The sequence below is a fragment of the Ursus arctos genome, unplaced genomic scaffold (genome assembly GCF_023065955.2).
Source record: "Ursus arctos isolate Adak ecotype North America unplaced genomic scaffold, UrsArc2.0 scaffold_1, whole genome shotgun sequence".
Taxonomy (NCBI): Eukaryota; Metazoa; Chordata; class Mammalia; order Carnivora; family Ursidae; genus Ursus; species Ursus arctos.
Window position 1 is genome coordinate 41674231 of NW_026622763.1, and position 14870 is coordinate 41689100.

The window sequence follows — 14870 nt, forward strand, 5'->3', positions numbered from 1 at the left end:
TAGGAATCTTGATTCTTTCAGCAATAGGGAGCCATTGAAAGAATATTTTTTCAGGAGAATAGCATGTTCAAAGTTGTGCATTAGGGAGATTAAGAAGGCAAGAGTGTGTAGGGTAGATTGAAAGGAATGGCGGAGCCTGATTGGGCAAGCTGGTTAGAGAACACTACATTGGTCTAGATAAACTTGAGAGGCTTTGGTGGGTTGAATTAGGGTGGTGTCCAAGAGAAAGGAGAGGAGATAAGTGCAGAAGTTCAGTGTATCTTAGGTCTTGCATTCTATTCTACTTCATCTAAATTTGATACTCGAGTCCAGCTCTGCTTGAATATACAAGGCCACTTCCAGTCAGATGCCAGAGATGCTTATCCAACCCCAGCCACATGGTCTGATGGCTACACCCGTAGCCACCCTTGCTGTCAATGCAACGGACGTGAATGCCTTACAGTTTTCTAGGCACCCATCTTCAGCACCTTTGCTATGCTCTGTCTGAAGCTCCCTCTCCACATTGCCAGGGCTTAATAGTACTTCAAGAATGTGCTCGAGCCCCATTTCCTCTGCGTAGGAGAGCAGAGGAATAACACTTCCAGGTGGTACAGTTGACCATCCCCTCCTTTGGAGACTTCTGAACCTTATTTGAATCTGGATTTGGAACTTATCATACTGAATTTCACTTACATTTAAACTCTTTTCCAATGTCCACTGTGGTGGTCCATAGTAGGTAGTTGGTAAATATTTACTGGACAGTTAAATTCTGATAGTCGAAGATTCCTGATTCTTACTCAACTTTATTCTTCAGCCCTATCTTCCTTCCTTCATAACACAGTTCTTACAACTGAATTCCTTTGCTAGCCCCTGTTTCTGAGTTTCTCTTGTGCTAATGATTTAGCAACAGAGTCCATATTTAAGGGCTATTCATCTGGGTTGTCTTATTGCCCCCTTCCCCTGCCATCAAGACCTGCCTGAAATCTACCAGTGTTAGCCACTCCGTGATAGACCAACTATGAATCATGTGATCAACCAGGTGACAACTTCCAAGTGTCACCTGATTAGACACCTGATGACTCAACTCCTAGTTGCTGAGTCACCCTCCCCACTCCCACCCCCACACACATACTTTTGCAGACTACCTGGTTTATAGTTGGAGAACTCTGCACACTTGATCTCACACTTGCTCACCAGGCTGAACACCTGCCACCAGCAACTAACACCTCCCCTAACATGTGTTCCTTTCCCAACCACCCACAAGTGGTCATGAGTGATGCCTAGTCTGATTCTTCCTGCCCCTCTAGTAACTGGTGGTACCTTGCAGAACCTCAAGATATGACACAAATCCATTGCATTTAAAACCTGCTTGGACTTGGAGGGGAGGCAGACAAATGTGGAGCAGGAGTCAAAAGGTAACTGAAGCTAACTTGGGTGACTAGGAATGTGGAGGAGGCATGAGGGAAAAAAGCACATAAGAAGGAGCAATTTTAGGAAGGGAGGAAATGAGTTTAGCTTTTAAGAGGAGATGATGAGTCTAAATTTGGATATACCCAGGGGAAATCTTAAAATATTTCATGAGGTATGACATGGCATCAGCCAATCAACATAGATGCCAGTGTTACCTAATGGGTACCTACCAGCCTAGGAGATATTACGTGGGGTGGAGTGAGCAGGTGAACAACTTACTGGAGATGAGAGGAGTTGTAGACTTGGGCCGGCAGGTTTATCCCAGAAAAACTTCCCACCTGAACTTCAACCTGATTGTCCCTTCCCCTTCCTCTAAAGGTTAGACTGTGCTTATATGCCAGTGGGTAGTAGTTAGCCTTTTTTCATCCTCGTATTAACCCTTAGTTTGTCTTAAAATTACGCCCAGGCTCCTAGTGAAAGAACTCCATTGCACTCAACCTCAAACCATTTTTCATGACTTTGTAACAGCAGAGCCAGCCCTCCCCTTCAGCATGTGAAGACCTCTTTTATTCTTACAAACAAGAGAGGGCTGACTGCTATGGATTTATGCAAATTCAGTTTTTAACCTGCCAGCCAAAGAATCAGGCATAGAGATTAATTCTTAAGATGCTTTTCGGCTTTTGAATTTTGTGTTTCAGGGAGGATGTCTTTGATTTTTGCTTTTGGCAGATTTGACGTAGACATAAAGATGGAAAGTTAATTGTTAGCTCTGAGGATTTCTACCACCCTGCCCAGAAAGGACAAGCCTATCGCCCAAGGACTTGACTCTGGGTTAGTGGCTTCTGATTCAAATTGAAAATACAATACACGTCAAATAACCAAATTGGCTGCACTGGGGGTCACTCCAAGAGAGCAGAGAGTTAGCATAGCTAATGAGAACATCTCTAACAAGGGAGGAAAGAATGCTGGATTCTAGTCTAACTTCTGCTAGTATCATACTAGGAATTCCAGGGCATGAGACTTGGATTTTTCCAAATTCTTTCAACAAGGAATGCGCATTTGTTTCCCTTACAGGTGTGTAGGAGATTTAGGTATTTGGAAGGTACTAGCTTGCGTGTCTACTGGCACCTTAGGCTGATTACAAGCTTTTGTCTTTTTATTTCAACTGGTTTAATGGGTATAAGGGGCATTGATAGCAGGACTGTTTGTCATGCGAGGCAGTCGCTGGCCTATTCGGTGGAGACAGACTGCCACTTGGGTCTTGACTCTGCTATGAGCTTTGCCAAGTGATGACATGAACACCCACTCAAACGTCTGCGAAATGTCTGCCTCTTGAGTGTTCCATTTGATCCACTCCCCACCCCACCCAGACACTCGTTTCCTCACTGACCTTGCTCTAGTCCCAGGAGTGAGCTTCTTGGCTTTGATCCTGTGCTGGCAGAATCAGCTACCTCCTCTGAATGTTCAAAAGGCCCCTTTTGGCAAGCATTTCTCTCCCAGATGAGTCGCAGGGCGTTGGAGGCACATCACTTCTTAGTGAGTTTCTTAAGTATGCACTTTACCTGGCTTTAGGCCCAGGGTTATGTGGAAGGAATGATATGTTGGCTGACTGGTACATTCACAGAGATAAGTTTAATGGATTTCTCAGTGTTTTCAGGTGTATTCTTTACAGTTAAGATTGACTTCATGAAAAAAACCTCTACGTATTCTCTGCCTTTAACCATGCCTAAGTTTCTCCCTCCCTTGGAATATAGAGCTTTACTTTACATCCTTGCCTTCTGAACCGCTGCATCCAGACAACTACCTTTCCTTGACAAATTCCTGAATAGGTAGTATGGATTTATTGATTGTGTTAATTTCTTTTCATCGCCTATTCTCATATGAATCCTTGGCAATCTGGTTTCCATTCCTGGTGAACAACTGACATGATTTTTTTTTTTCCCTGTGCTTTTCTACCAGCCCTTTATCCCTGTCTCGGTTATTATGCCATTAAATCTTTCAGGGGCCTTTGGCTCTGTTGATTATCTTCTTTCCTTAAAAATGTGTTCAAGGCTCTGACTGAAACATGGGATCCTTTCTTCACCTCTTCAACTCTTCCTTTTCTCCTTTGCTGGCTCCCTTTCCTCCTTTTAGTCATTGACTCAAGGCTTTGTTCCTATCTCTGTGCCCATCCATTTTCAAAATTAGCACTTTTATGAAAATGGTAGTGATTTCTTCTTAATATTTTAAACTCCAATTTCTCACATAAAATCTGTTCTGTACTTCTATCTATCTACTAGTCATTTCCATTTGGATATCCAATCTCCTTCCCAAATTCTCCATTCTAGGAAACAGGCTAATTGTTTTAAGTCTTGGATCTAGTCACCTATTGGTGTGGGACTCTGGGCAAGTTACTTTATTTTGTCTCAGTTTCCTCAACTGGAGTGGATGATGACAGTGATAGTAAAGTCCCCTTCAATGGATGTAATGAGTAAAATATGGAAAAAGCTTAGCACAGCAACCACGTACCACAGTAAATGCTTTTTTAAAAAGGTAGTTACATTTCTAGTTATTATCTACAATACTGCCTTCTCCTTAGCTCTTACATTTAATAATTCGCCAAATTCTCTTCTGCCTTAATAATCTATTTTCTATCTTTGTTTCTTTTCTACTATCCATTGAATGAATGTTTTCATAAATAGAATTTAAGAACCTCTTTGCTGTGTGTTTATCATTTATTAGACTGCTTTCCAGTTCAAAAATGTTGACCACTCTCAATGAATACCATTCAAATCCTTCAACTATATATCCAAATCTAAGCATCCTGTTCCTACATTGGTGATGAGTTTTATCTCCCGCTACTTAATATATAAACCCACTCCAGACAAGGCAGTCAACTTCTCTGTCCCTGAATATGCCATGCCATTTCTGCTACCCAGGCATGTTCTTTAGATGGCAATACCTAACTTGGGCAGGGGAGAGGTGATATGAGCCCCATGGATTTGCCATCTTTCATAACTTCTTAAGAAATACATCTTAAACCAAATGATTTTGAAGGTAGGAGAAAATCCTTTTGAAAACCTTGGCAACAGGATACACAGTTCTAGGGGGCATAAAAAGTGTGGAAAATAGAAGTACTTGGTTTATAGTATTGATTCTCTAAGTTAGACTATAATAAAAAGTATTGGTTAATTGACTGAGCACTTTACAGTTTGCTGGCGTCATACAGGAAATAAGATCAGCTCTGTTTTCCTCTAGTTGCATCTAATTTCTCTTTCCAATATCAAGACAAAGGACTGCACAGCACAGTTTGACCTCTAGATCCTTTTTGTAAAGAGAAAATTAGGTTCCAGATTATATCCCACAGGATCCACTGCCAAATCCACCGAATTAGCATATGAGTGGTCATTATTAAACAGTATATAATTATCGAGTTCCTAATATATTTAAGGCACTGTTTAGTGCTGTGAGGAAACCTCAAAGAAGAATAAAACATGTCACTTCACTGTGCATGTTCTGGACTTGGCAGTATTTTCAGTACTTGAACGTATTTTTTCAAATATTAATTTTTATGAAAAAATACATCTACAAAGTTAAAAATGTCAAATACTATTACAAGACTTCTGATAAAAAATAATAGTCTTCTGCTCCACCCTTCCCTGAGTTTCATTACCCGGAGGTAACCACATTCAGGTCTTACAGCTTTTTGTCGAGCTACTTAATTCAGTATATATAAAGAGTATTGTTTGATTTTTTAATTCTTGCCAGTTGAGAATTTAGTTCTTTTATTATCCCCAACCTCTGCTAACTCTCACCTTCTTCTTTTTAAGATAATTATAATTTTTGGCAAACTAAATATTCAGGGTTTTTATTACGACATTTATACAAACATTGTTCACCATTCACTAAATAGTGTATTATGATCACACTTCCTTTCAGGTACAACGTTTTTATTACAGTTAATAATTGCCTCATTTTGTCATTTAAAAAATTGTTGTTGTACCTCTAATTAAAAAAAAACAAACCACCATAAAATCCTTCCTAATATGGTCAAACACATTAAATAATCTGTCAGTTTCATCCCTGATCACATCACTCCCAAGAGCTCTCTCTTGGAATCCTCAGTTTCATGTTCCTCTCTGGACTGGCTGTTCTTAGTTTCAAACAGTTATCATAAAGGAAAATATCCTTTCCATATGGGAAATGATCTTTCTCTTCAGTTGGAGCTCATGTTTTCCTCTTTCTTGTTTTCGTCTTCTTTTTTTTTTTTTTTTTTTTTTTGAGGCCATCCTTCACTAGCTTCCTGGGGACGGGTTTATGAGAATACATTTTTGATATGTCTTCTTCTAGCTTCAAACTTGAGTGACAGCATGGCTGGGTATAGAACTTTAATTTGGAAATCATTGTTGCACAAAATTTTGAAAGCATGCTTCACTGTCTCCCACCTTTCAGTGTTGCTGCTGATAAGTCCCACATTGTGTTCACATCATTCCTCCACTGTGACCACTTCTTGCTCTTTTTTCAACTTAGTGACTTTTTAAACTTTTAAAACATATCTACCTCAAGTCTGTGTGATGCTTGGAGATAATTTTATGGGTTCAATCTTCTGCCCTTCCTTGGGAGTGTTCAGTGTCATATTAGTTCTCAAACACTAAATTTTATCATGCGTAGAGTTTATTTTTGCGTTAATCACGGAGAAGTGTCCTGATATGACCATGCACTCATTATTCAGTGGCTATCACTCTCACATGTTTGAAATTAATTACCTCTTTCTCAATGCATCCTATTCTTTTTTTCATTACTTGTAGCTTAGAGAGAATAATACCATTTATACCACTTTAAGAATGTGTCTGTCCCTACTGATGTTTATAAACATATCTATTGGGTTATAACTAAATTCTATAAAATTTATCTATTTGGATGTACAATTCACTTTTTTTTAGTATAATCACAGAGTTGTATAACCATCAGTACAATGTACACTATCACCCCCCAAAAGACCCTCTATCCGCTAGCAGAAAGTCCCCATTTTCCATTCCCTCCTGTCCCTGCAATCACTAATCTAATTTCCACTTGTATAGATTTGTCTATTTTGGACATTTCATATAAATGGAATCAAATCATACAATTTGTGGTCTTTTATGATTTTTTTTTTCACTTAATGTGTTTTCAATGTTTATCCACGTTGCAGTGGGTATCAGTATGTCATTCCTTTTATTGCCAAATTCTACTAAGCATCGAGTTTTCTGAAACATCAAGGTTTCATCTTTGTATACCCAACACCTAGCATAGTATCTGGGAGCTATTAGTACCCAGCATATTTATTAAGTAGATAGATGGCTAATGCTAAGTCCATTTTCAAATCTGCCCTCATTGTTCTGTTTTCAAAATAGAACATTATTTGACCATGGTCCTCCCCCTCCCCAAAGTTTTTTATTTCAAAAAATTTTGAAAAAGATTTAGATAAAAATTAAGGTATTCTAAATATAGATTATTCTTAAATTCTCCTCACAGTGGGAATAGTATACTAGCCACAACTGTCTCCTTTATCAGAACTTCATTAGGGTTTTTTGGTCTTTAACTCAGGCTTTAATCAAATTCATAGTCATGACAAAACAAGATGAGGCAAATAAGAGTTTCTTGCTTGGTTCTAGAGTCTCTTTACTTTGCTGAGGGAGATGGCCTTGGTCGTCAAACTGATGTAATAATTGAGTTCTTGTGGAACTCTGTTCTGATTTAGCACCATAATTTTTTTTTTCCCCTGACAGCACTATTTTCTCTTTTAATCTGTTTCATTTCTTTAAGCCAAATAGAATTAGGTCAAGGCTGAGGCACTAGCATTTCTTCTGGTGTTCTGTCAAGAACAGGTCAAATTGTGAGGATTCTTCTCCTATCTCCTTGTTCAGTCATCGTTGCTAAGATTTCTAAGCTATACTTTCATGGTTCCCCCAAAACGCTGCCTTCTCAAAAGAAAATACACATAAACAATGATTTAGGAAGTCTTCCTGCCTCAAAATCTAAGGATAATTTAAGAAGACTTCAGTTTGAAGAAATAGGGATGAATAAATGACTTCTCAAATTTACCTTTCTGCAATTCTAAAGTATTTGAAATCCTAACATAATGAGGGGCACCTGGGTAGCTCAGTCAGTTAAGTATCTGCCTTCTGCTCAGGTCATGATCACAGGGTCCTGCGATGGAGACCCGCATCGGGGCTCCCTGCTCAGCAGGAGTCTACTTCTCCCTCTGCCTCTGCCCCCTGCTTGTGCTCTCTCTCTCTCTCTCTCTCTCTGTGAAATAAATAAATAAAATCTTAAAAAAAATACTAACATAATAATAGTAAAACACGTGGAAGGTAGTGGTAGGATGGGTATGATTGAGCAGATACCAACAATTAAACTCACATCTATCTGTGGGCTACAGTTTCCATCTATGTTTATGACTTCAAAAACAAGGATTTAATTTTTTAAACTAGCTTAATGGCCTTGAATTGTTTTTGAACAGCTGGAAATCTTTTACAGTAACATCAAAGGTGATTACTCCTTCATGGCAAGAGATCAGGGGGTTTGTGTCTCTTGGATTGATGTTAACTCAAACATTTTTTTTTTTTTTCTGAACACACACACACAGTATTTTTTTTTAAATAAGTCTTTTATTCTGAATTCAGGGGCTATGAAAAAGCTTTAAATGCCCTCTGTAGGGGAGCTCAAACTCAACAATGCAAACATCTGACTTTATTCTTATGTTTCTTCCTCAAAAAGATGAGAAGGACACAGGGGAAAGTTTGCCTATTTTTATCCATGAAACAAGGTCACTAAATATGTTATGTCAGTTAAATCAAATCCCTATCTTTTAAAAATGTTTCTATATAATATATTGGGCCTTCATTTTGCTATAATTCAAGAGTGACACGGGTTCTGTAACTATTATTTTCCTAGATGGTTATTAGAGTCTGAATTTTTGGTTGACATTTCTGAAATAAATATAGGTACTGGAGCACTAGCATTCTGATTTAAAAATCTGACTACATTAGAAGAAAATTAACCTTTTCAAAAAGCCACTGTTCTAAGGAACGATTTTAATCAAATGAGCTTTAAATGTTGTACCTGCATTTAGAATTTTTAGAGGGATTGCAACTCCCCAGTGATCTTCCTTTTGAAGGAGAAAAAAAAATTAAATAAACGATGGAGAAAGTAACTATAAAAATTATAAAGAAGATCCTAAATGAAACCAATTTTTTAAACTGAAATGCTTTTTAAAGTAACATCAGCTTCAGAAATCAAAGTAGAAACTGACTATTGTAAGTAGTTTTGATATCTTCAAAGAAAAATATCAGGTTGTATTAATATCCAGTAAATAGTATGTTTTCTGTTGAATCCTCAATGATATGTTTATTTATACATTTATTTCATATTTGATAGGTACTTACACTGCACGAAACACTGAGGGTGGGGGTAGGGAACTTTTGCAGAGAAGTCCCAGATCTATAGTATGCAACAGATTGTTCATATATGAAGCCCTTCACATACATATTAACCATTTGAGTGAAAATCATAGCGCACATAATGTTTAGTCTACAAACTCAAGTATACAAGACATATTTTTACTTTTCGTTTCCTCACAGTTGGCTTAATTTGGTATCCAAGTCCTGATATCATCAGTGTCAGGGAGATACTATGGAGTGTCTCACGTCAAGAATTCTTGGGGTTCCTTGTCACTCTGGGGTCAGGTGGAGATGTTGGGGCTTGCAATAGATTGAATTGTTTGCCCCCCAAAGCTTTGTGAAGTTCTAACCTGTAGAACCTCAGAATGTGACCTTACTTGAAAATAGGATCATTTTAGGCATGGTTAGTTAAGATGAAGTTAAACTGGCGCTATATGGGCCCTTAATGCAAAAAGGAGAGAAAAGAAACATGCTGGGAGAAGACAGCCATTAGATGATGGAGGCAGGGACGGGAGTGTTGCATCTATAAATCATAGAATACCAAGGATTGCCAGTACCACCAGAAGCTGGAAAGGGCAAGGAATGATTCTCCCCTATAGGTTTCAGAGGGAACATGGCCCTGCTGACATTTTGATTTTGGACTTCCAGCCTCCAGACTGTTGAGACAATAAATGTCTTTCATTCTAAGTCACCTGGTATGTGGTAATTTGCTAGGAAATGACTACAGGGGCTTATACTGTGCAAGGTGTCAAGGGTGGGGTGACAGGGCATCTGGTCTCTGGTCTTCTGGACACATAAAGTGAACAGGCTGCTTTTTACCTGACTCCCCAGGCCTGGCAGTCTCTGCTATTTGAATACCGTGCTTGGGACTCAGGTACTTTTTAGGAGGCAAGAACCTCTGAATCCTTTGCCTGGTATATCAAATGGCCAAGGTTAAGACTCTGACACACCCTGGAGTACTGCTTTCCCCATTTCCTCTCCTAGCCCTGGGAGAATGTTTACTATTTTGCAGATAGCCCCTTTCTCCCGCCTACTTTCAGACTGCTTGGTTTCTTCTTCCAAAACTTGTGTCCCCTTTGCCCTTTCTCAAGTCTTGTAAATTCTCCTAAGGGATTGGACCTTTGGAAATCCTCAGAGATAGGGTCTTCCTCTGTCTTCACCCCCCCTCCACCCCTCTTCAGGCAATGAAACCACAAACAGTGAAGGAGAACCTGATACAGGTAGACTGGGGAAAGAAACAGTGGAAAATGTAAGAAAGAAATGTCTATAAAATAATCTACCAAACTATTATTCACTCACAAAATTATTAACAGGGCTACATTAAATTAGCCAATGGATTTTTAAACTATTTGCCCAGACTCCTCATGACTTGACAGTAAATTAAATTTAGCAGATTGGGGCTGAACAAGGAGATCAAGAGAATGGGTCTCTCCAAGATTCCATTTTAGGACATTGTTGCATGAATAATTGACTGACTCAACCATATACATTACTGATCACCACGTGACAGGTACATTGATTTTTAAGACAGACAAAGTAGCCAGACACAACAAATTAAGAGCCAGTTTTCTTGGCTTTCTTAAGTCAGTGATTCCAAACCTGTCTCAGAATCACTGAGGCTCTTTCTAAAAATACATGCCCAGAATTCAATCCTGGACATTGCTGTCTGGAGTAAGGTCGGGGAATCTGTGGTTTTTAAAAGTCCCTGGGGTGATTTTGGCCAATCTGGGGGCACCACTAATCTAAAAGATGAGATTAATTTAATAATTTGTGCACTGATCATTTGTATATATATATATAGTCCAAATGAACACATATATTCGGTGTTTTGGTATACTGTCTTTTATCATCTGCATAACCTTTGCTTTAGCAGAATTAGTTCAATAGGTTATACTTACCTATCTTTATTTTGAAATCCACACTTGGTATTTAAAATGAATTCATTAACTTCCTGGACATAAATCTTTACTGAAGTCCCATCAGACTGGTAGGAAGATTTCTTGCCGTTTGATAAAAGGAGAAACTGAGTCTGTTTCTAAGTGACACAAAAGTTCATCAATTACCAAGACATTTCCAAGTATTGAGACCTCAGTTATATTATCTAGTCCTCTTAATTTAACACTATTAGCATTGTTGAAATTAATCATCAAAGTATTCTAAATTAATTATGTTATTCAAGTGCTAATAAAAATGACTCATTTTCAATGCAAGGCTGTCTTTAAAATATCTGCTCCTATGTAAAACTCTCACTTGCTTCAGCAAGTAATGTAGCTGTGCATGTGCGTGTGTGTGTGTGTGTGTGTGTGTATGTGTGTGTGTGTGTGTAGTAAGGTGTACCTATGACACCCCTTTTCCCATTCTTGGCTGAGGTATGCCAATCAGGAACAATAAAGCAACAACACAATGACAAAACTAGACGAGATCAAGTGAATTGCTTAACTAGATGTGTCCCGTAAATTTAGAACAAAAAGAGTTGATCTGGTAGATTTAGAAAGACATAAAGCAAAGTCTATCCAAGTGCCAAAATCCACTGGATAATGCAGTTAAGATAAAAATATACATATGGAGAAGCACCTAACAAAAAGACACTGTCTAGCTTATTGTCGAACAAGAGTCTTTGTTTGTTAAACACTTGATCCAGGCCCAGCCCAGAAACCCAAAGACTAGTGTAAAAGGCTTCCAGGAAAGCAGGAAAGGAATGCTAACCAACCTAACCTACTGGAGCTTATCACTTCTCTAGAAGTTGTGGTATTTCGCATTGTTTGTGTAAGGAGTAATAAAGGCCTGGCAGGCTGCTACCTGTTAAGCTGCTGACATATGTTGCCCGAGCGGCTCTCGGATTGGCTCTGTGCTCCTTCCTGTGGGGGCCACAGCAGTGACACAGCCCTCGTGCTGGCAAAACAAGGTCTGAAAAAAAGAGTCAACGCTGACCTCGGTGTCACCGCCTTTTCTCTCCACTCCTGGGCAAGGGTGATGCCACTTGCATTTGGAGGTAGAGGCTGGCTTTGATGCGTGGAATTACTTTGTCTTTCCTCATAGGGCTGTTTTTCTACATAGGATTTCTGGCTAAGTAGCCTCTTTCCTTTGGTTTCCTTTCCTATTTTCACCTAAATCTGTGTCCTCTGTCCTTCACTGGTACCCAGAGCCTCAGCATCTGGGTTACGCTGACATGATTGGGGTGTTACTACAGAGCATTTATGCGGAGGAGTGAGGGTCTCTACTGCAAAATGCCCCCCAAAAGTATTTCTGGGAAGGTTGCTTAAGCTGGGTGTTTCTCAGAGGTGATGCTCTTCTCCACACGGATACTTAGGGAGTATTGGATTCTAGCTTGGTTTGGAGTGTATGTAAATGTTTCCATTCAGTTTATTAGGCTCTAGTAGTCGGTTTATGCTAAAATATTTCGCTAAATCAAATGAAAACAGCAATAACTTGCTCAGTAACAAGATTAATATATTTTCAGCAAATCAGGGCCACTCTTCATGGATTTTTCCTTGTCGTTTGTAAATAGAGGGCTGGTAGAAAGTGTGAGGCCTGATGACGGCACTGTGTCGGTGGTACCCTGAAAACCCTAGGATATACCGCGTCTAGAGTTGTCTCTGAGTAATGACAAAGTGACTCACCTTGCTACTTGGGAAATTTCATCTCACAGGAGTTTTCCAGAATTAGATTCATACATAGGGGAAAAAAATTCCTATGCACATCAGAGAAGCTGGTCGCCATTAAAATAGTCTCAGGAGGTTATTTTCTCACATTAGAGCTGAAAGTTTCATGTGATCCTCAACTTTAACACATTTCACAGATCATTAAATGCTACCTCCTTGTGTTGCTCATGCCAGAAACCTGGGAATTGTCTTCGACAGCTCTGCTTCTCTGGCGGTAGTCAACCCCTTACCAAATGTGGCTGTGTCAACCGCCAAAGTACATTTGAATCTGTCAGCTCTTATCTCCGTTGCTACCATCTTCTGCTTAGACATAATCCTGACGGGCTCTCCTGCTTTCACACTTGCTCCTTTCAATCAGCTCTGTACAGAGCAACCAACATGATCTTCTGTGTGCGAATTTTCATTTCCATCGACGCTGCATGTGGGCAGAGTTTCGTATGCATATGCACAGAACGAGGATGGTCATAATTCCGCAATTCTTACACTAACTATCCAGAAATAACAAAGAGCTGTCTCCTCTTCCTCCTGCTTTCTCAGTCCCCAGCGGTAACCGCTGGTCCCCCTTTGTAGTTGTTGAGAATTTATGTTACGTTTGTAAATTACAAGTTTATACTGCTTTAACTTGAGATTTCTGTTTTACTGAGAGGAACAGATACCACACTTGATCTGAGCCAAAAGGCCAAGAAGCTATGATTTTTCCGTTTTAGAAAAATCACCACTTTGAATTCCTGTTTACTATGAAATGATGAGAATGTATGCTGTCCTAAACACCCCCTTCTCTCTTCTCAGCCCCAGTCCATCTTCCTAATGGAATCATATCATGATTTTGAGTTAGATCAAAATTCAGGGTTTGTAGTACTCTGAATATGATTTTTAGTCTTAGCCAAGTCATGTGGTAGACTATTATTACATTTCCTTCCCTGTTTGAATTGTTTCCCTGTTAATAATTGCCTGGTCTTTCTTGGCTTAGTTATCTATACGCATATCACTAATCCATTCCTAATTTTTCATGAGAACTGGGAGCTCTAGTCCTAATATATGTCCATGTTCCAGTACAGTTTGGTGACTCGTGATGGCCTCTACAAGCTGCCAGGAGTTTTATTTTGCCATTATTCTGAGGATTTCTATTACTTCCCTTTTGTATTGGAATCCTTATCTCTTAGATCCACTGACCGAAGGGATTTTGTTCTATCCTCCTACTTGATTGAGAGAATTAGTTCTGGGTTAGAAATCATTCTTGCCCCAAAATTTGAATTACTCCATTGTTTTCTAGCTTCTAGAATTAATATTGAGTAATCCAATGGTATTCTGGTTGTGGATCCTTTTATGTGACTTTCCCTCTATTTTATTTCATTAGTCTCTTTTAAGACCAATGTGCCTTGGTGTGGGTTTCTTCTCACTGTCTGCGTTGGTTTTGTTCCCTGTTTGTTTTTCTTTTCGCTATTTCTGTATTTTGGTTTCTGATTCTCCCACTAGAGATTTTCCTCAACTGTCTGGTGATTTCTGGCTTTCCATTCATATTTAAACTAGCTGCTGGGAGGATTTGTCAACTGGGAGACTTTACTCCAGAGCAGTGGGTTTGGCAAACCGAGACCCATGAGTCAAAGCTGGCCCACTGCTTGTTTTTTATGGTGCTAACGATGGTTTTTACAGTGCTAAATGTTGAAGAAAATCATGAGAACAATAATATTTTGTGACACATGAAACTTCTTCTGTTTTTACTCTAATTAGCTTACTATAGAGAACTGAGTGGACCCAGAAGTTGGAATTCCTGTAGAGAAGAAAACAATCTCAGACCCCCCCCCCCTCCAAGGACTTATGTTCTTCATTAAGAGCATTTCTGACCATCCCAACAAGTAGAGAGCCCTAGCACCGATACAACCCAGGCAGTTCAGGCACTGTCCCCTCAAGCCTGCCTCTACTTGAATGGTTTGAAAAGATAATGCTCATAAGGCTGCTCTGGAAAGGACACTAGGCCCAGAGTATAATTGTTCTATACCAAGATTTGCAAGTCCCAGATGGGTCCTATGGGACATTCTGCATCAGAGGGGCAGGACAGGGGAATAATACATGGCAGAGATTCGTGGGAACATATGCATACCCAACATCTGCAGTTACTTGTATTTTCAAGGTGAATGGAATCTTTCAAATATGTTGATCAGTTCACATGACTCTACTACTCAAACATTTCCATGATTTTCCATCACATTTAGCACCAACCATAAGTTCCTGATCATGGCCTAGAAGGTCCTGCATGCTCTCTCCTCTTCTCTCTCTCTTTCTGACTTCCTCTGCTGCTGGTGTACCCTTTGCTTGCTCCACACAACCCACACCAGCCTCCTCGCTGCTCCTTGACCATGCTGAGCTAGTTTCCTTCCGAGTCTTTGCATTTGCTCTT

At 39.5% G+C, this 14870-nt stretch overlaps 1 pseudogene; it reads right to left on the reverse strand.

Moving 5' to 3' along the window:
* Positions 1–13053: 13053 nt before the first annotated feature.
* Positions 13054–13163, reverse strand: LOC113250936 (U2 spliceosomal RNA; annotated as a pseudogene).
* Positions 13164–14870: the final 1707 nt, after the last annotated feature.